The 5,100-nt window shown below is 49.3% G+C and overlaps 1 pseudogene; it reads left to right on the forward strand.

The window, feature by feature from the left end:
• The first annotated feature begins 1,946 nt into the window (after window positions 1–1,946).
• LOC140709402 (cofilin-1-like) lies at window positions 1,947–3,884 on the forward strand (annotated as a pseudogene).
• Window positions 3,885–5,100: the final 1,216 nt, after the last annotated feature.

A 5,100-nucleotide genomic window follows, 5' to 3' on the forward strand; every position in this document is an offset into this window, starting at 1 on the left:
CCAGGTTCAAGTGATTCTCATGCCTCAGCCTCCTGAGTAGTTGGGACTACAGTCTCCCCCCCGACAACCCCTGGCTAATTTTTTTTTTTTTCTTTTGAGATGGAGTCTCACTCCCATTGTGCAGGCTGAAGTGCAGTGGCACGATCTCGGCTCACTGTAACCTCCACCTCCCAGGTTCAAGTGATTCTCCTTCCTCAGCCTGCTGATTAGCTGGGATTACAGGCATGTGCCACCATACCCGGCTAATTTTTGTATTTTTTAGTAGAGACGAGGTTTCACCTTGTTGGCCAGGCTGGTTTCGAGCTCCTGACCTCAGGTGATCCACCCGCCTCGGCCTCCCAAAGTGCTAGGATTACAGGTGTGAGCCACTGCGCCTGGCCTAATTTTTGTATTTTTAGTAGAGACAGGGTTTCACCATGTTGGCCAGGCTGGTCTAAAACTCCTGACCTCAGGTGATCTGCCTGCCTCAGCCTCTCAGAGTGCTATCTATTCTTTAATGGAAAAGTTCACCAACCCTGGCACCAGGTGATTGCTTCTAACTGCTGCAGCGTATGGGATAGTGAATAGTATGACTCCACCATAGTTTACTTGCTGGTTCCCCTGGTGATTGTCCCTGTGCTCGGTTATTGTAGGCACTGAGGATACAGCAAAGGAGCCAGGAAAAGTCCCTTCCCTCTGGGAGCTTACAGTGGCCGGTGCTGGGTTCAGATCCCTTATTCAGCATAGACACCATTCCCAGCACTTGATGTCCATGGTTGTTTGAATCCTCACAACAATTTTATAACATTGTCTCCATTTTTCAGGTAAGGAAACCAGCCCAGAAATGCCAGGATGGGCTTTGAGCTCCACCCCAGACTGGCTATGGCACCTGGGCTCTTAGCTCCTTGCTCTCCTGCCTGTCTGCACAGCCTGGCCAATCCTCCACCCGTCTCATTCCCACCTTCCTCATTTTTGCCTTTCTGATGAGTGTAAAATGCTCTCTCATAATGTCATTTTCATTTGCATTTCTCTGATATCTCCCGAGTTTGAATATTTCTGGAATCTGAGCTCTTAACTGTTGATTTGCTTCTTTAAATCAAACTAGTATGTTTTCTAAACAAGGTGAAAAAACATTTTAACAAAGTTTGCAGCCATTTCCATACATGCCTCCCTCCTTTGCTGCAACTTGAGGCATATGTTCTAGAAAAGAGACACATAGGTCTTGGTGTAACTTGCCTCATCCAGAACACGTGGGGCCAAGTTCAAGTCACCCACCAGACTTGAGACTTCTTCCAAATCACTAACAACTCTAGGGCTCTATTTCCTCCTCTGTAAAATGGGGGTAGTAAGAGTACGGACCTCATATCATAGGGTTACAGGGACAATTAAAGTACTTGGTTCAGTCAGACCCTGGCAGCAGCCTCAGCAGCTCTCCTCTTCTCTGGCTCTCCTTGCCATCTCCTTTTCTTTCCCCTCCCCTCCCCACCCCTCCCCTCCCCACGAAGTCTCACTCTGTTGTGCAGGCTGGAGTCCAGTGATGCAATCTTGGCTCACTGCAACCTCAGCCTCCCAGGTTCAACCAATTCTTATGCCTCAGACTCCTGAGTAGCTGAGATTACAAACACGTTCCACCACGCCAGGCTAATTTTTGTATTTTTAGTAGAGATGGGGTTTCACCATATTGGCCAGGCTGGTCTCAAACTCCTGACCTCAAGTGATCCACCCACCTCTGCCTCCCTTAAAGTGCTGGGATTACAGGCGTGAGCCACCATGCGCAGCCTTCGTTTTTCTTTTCTTCCTTTTTTCTTTTCTTTTTTTTTTTTTTTTGCTGTTGTTTTTGAGACACAGGCTCACTCTGTTGCTCAGGTTGGAGTGCAGTGGCGTGAACATGGTTCACTGCAGCCTCAATCTCCTGGACTCAAGCGATCCTCCCCTCTCAGCCTCCCAAGTTGCTGGGCCTACGGGTGCATGCCACCATGCCAGACTAATTTTTTTTTTTTTTTTTTTTTAATTTTTTGTAGAGACTGGGCTGATCTCAAACTTCTGGGCTCAAGCGATCCTCCTGCCTTGGCCTCCCAAACCTGGGATTACAGACGTGAGCCATGGCATCTGGCTGCTATCTCCTTTTCTTTTCTGAAAACATGGCCTCTGGTGTGGGTATCTCTGATGGTGTCATCAAGGTGTTCACTGACATGATGGTAGGCAAATCTTCCACGCCAGAGGAGGTGAAGAAGCGCAGGAAAACGGTGCTGCTCTTCTGCCTGAGTGAGGGTGAGAAGAACATCGCCCTGGAGGAGGGGAAGGAGACCCTGGTGGATGACATGGGTTGGACTGTTTTTTTTTTTTTTTTGAGACGGAGTCTCGCTCTGTCACCCAGGCTGGAGTGCAGTGGCCGGATCTCAGCTCACTGCAAGCTCCGCCTCCAGGGTTTACGCCATTCTCCTGCCTCAGCCTCCCGAGTAGCTGGGACTACAGGCGCCCGCCACCTCGCCCGGCTAGTTTTTTGTATTTTTTAGTAGAGACGGGGTTTCACCATGTTAGCCAGGATGGTCTCGATCTCCTGACCTCGTGATCCACCCGCCTCGGCCTCCCAAAGTGCTGGGATTACAGGCTTGAGCCACCGCGCCCGGCCAGGTTGGACTGTTGATGACCCCTATACCACCTTTGCCAAGATGCTGCCAAAGACTGCTGCTGTGTCCTCTGAGGTGATGGAACTCATGAAACCAAGGAGAGCAAAGAGGACCTGGTGTTTATCTTCTGGGCCCCTGAGTCTGCACTCAAGGGCAAAATGATCTATGCCAGCTCTAAGGATGCCATCAAGAAGCTGACAGGGGCCAGACCTGGTGGCTCACGCCTGTAATCCCAGAACTTTGGGAGGCCAAGGCGGGTGGATCACTTGAGGTCAGGACTTCAAGATCAGCCTGGCCAACATGGTGAAACCCCGTCTCTACTAAAAATACAAAAATTAGCTGGGTGTGGTGGCACGTGCCTGTAATCCTAGCTAGTCGGGAGGCTGAGGCAAGAGAATTGCTTGAACCCAGAAGGTGGAGATTGCAGTGATCAGAGATCACACCACTGCACTCCAACCTGGGCAACAGAACGAGACTCTATCTCAAAAAAACAAAAACAAAAAAAACCAAAAGAAGTCGACAGGGATCAAGCATGAACAAGCAAACTGCTACAAGGAGGTCAAGGACCGTGGCACCCAGGCAGAGGAGCTGGGAGTGGCGCTATCATCTCCCTGGAGGGCATGCCTTTGTGAGTTCCCTCCAGCCCCATGCCTGGAACATCTGGCAGCCCTGCCCCCTTCCTGCCAAACCTGAAGTGCTGCAGGGGATCCCAGCACAGGGAAGGCAATCCCTTCCAAACAGCCTGCCACCCCAGGGCCTTCCCAGCACCTGAATTTTCTTCCTGCCTCCGTTCCTGATGTTTCTGGCCTTCCCAAACCACTTTTTTTTTTTTGTTGTTGTTGTTGTTTAATTTCGAGACAGAATCTAACTCTGTTGCCCAGGCTGGAGTGCAGTGGTGCAACCACAGCTCCCTGCAGCCTTGACCTCCCAGCCTCAAGCAATCCACCCACCTCTGCCTCTGAAGTAGCTGAGACCACATGTCACCACACCTGGCTAATTTTTTTACTTTTTGTAGAGACAGGGTTTTTCTCTGTTGCCCAGGCTGGTCTCGAACTCCTGGGCTGAAGTGATCCTCCCACTTCAGCCTCCCAATGTGCTGGGATTGTAGACATGAGCCACTGCGTCCAGCCCCAAACCGATTTTGATCTTCTGTTTCCTCTTGTGTTGAAGCAGACTAAAGTGTCCCCAGGGACCCCAGTTTGGGGGAGGGGGCTGTATTTTTTTTTAACAACACCCCTACTACCTGTGCTTCCAACTCCTAGCCACAGAGTAGTGACTTGATACTAGTCTGTGTATGAATGGAATGTTGTGAGATGGTCCCTCCCCTTGCCGGCTGGTCCCTCTCCCTTTTCCCCTGGTCACGGCCACTCATGGAAGTAGGACCAGTAAGGGACTGATATGGTTTGGCTGTGTCCCCACCCAAATCTCATCTTGAACTCCCACATGTTGTGGGAGGGACCTGGTGGGAGGTAATTGAATCATAGGGGCAGGTCTTCCCATGCTGTTCTTGTGATGGTAAGTCTCACGAGATCCGATGGTTTGAAAAAGGGGAGTTTCCCTGCACAAGCTCTCTTCTTTTGTCTGCCACCATATGAGACACACCTTTCACCTTCCACAGTGATTGTGAGGCCTCCCCAGCCACATGGAACCGTAAGTCCATTAAACCTCTTTCTTTTGTAAATTGCATAGTCTTGGGTATATCTTTATTAGCAGCATGAAAGTGGACTAATACAGGGACCTTTGATAAAAAATTAAAGAGACAATAATAAAAATACGTAAATAATTTTATTTATTTATTTATTTATTTATTTATTTATTTATTTATTTATTTATTTTTGAGACAGAATTTCACTCTTGTTGCCCAGGCTGGAATACAGTGGCACAATCTTGGCTTGCTGCAACCTCCACCTGCTGGGTTCAAGTGATTCTCCTGCCTCAGCCTCCCAAGTAGCTGGGACTACAGGAACCTGCCACCATGCCTGGCTAATTTTTTTGTGTATTTTTAGTAGAGATGGGGTTTCACCATGTTGGTCAGGCTGGTCTCGAACTCCTGACCTCAGATGATCCACCTGCCTCGGCCCCCCAAAGTGCTGGGATTACAGGTGTGAGCCACTGCACCCGGCCATAAATAAGCTTTTTCTGATGTGTTTGGCACATCAAAAGTTCTTAGTCAATATTAGCTACTATTATTTACCCATCTGCACTCGTGAGAAAGAGAAAAAAAATCATTACATGGTCGTGTCAGAGAGCTTCCATGTTTTCCAGAGGGTCTCCCATGACCCATGAATGATCTCAGTACAGGGGGACATTTTGCTAGACTGGAGCAATTACAAGGCCCAGAAGTTTCTCTCGGGAGTGAAGTATGTGACCGTCACTCTGACTCCATCCAGGGTGTAGGAATCCTGCTCTCTTGCAGCTGTCTGGTGAGAGTGAGCTAGTTGCATGTTCACAGATGGGGCGGGGTGCATACCCAGGCACATGCTCCCCACTG

Source organism: Chlorocebus sabaeus, chromosome 20, assembly GCF_047675955.1.
Source record: "Chlorocebus sabaeus isolate Y175 chromosome 20, mChlSab1.0.hap1, whole genome shotgun sequence".
Taxonomy (NCBI): Eukaryota; Metazoa; Chordata; class Mammalia; order Primates; family Cercopithecidae; genus Chlorocebus; species Chlorocebus sabaeus.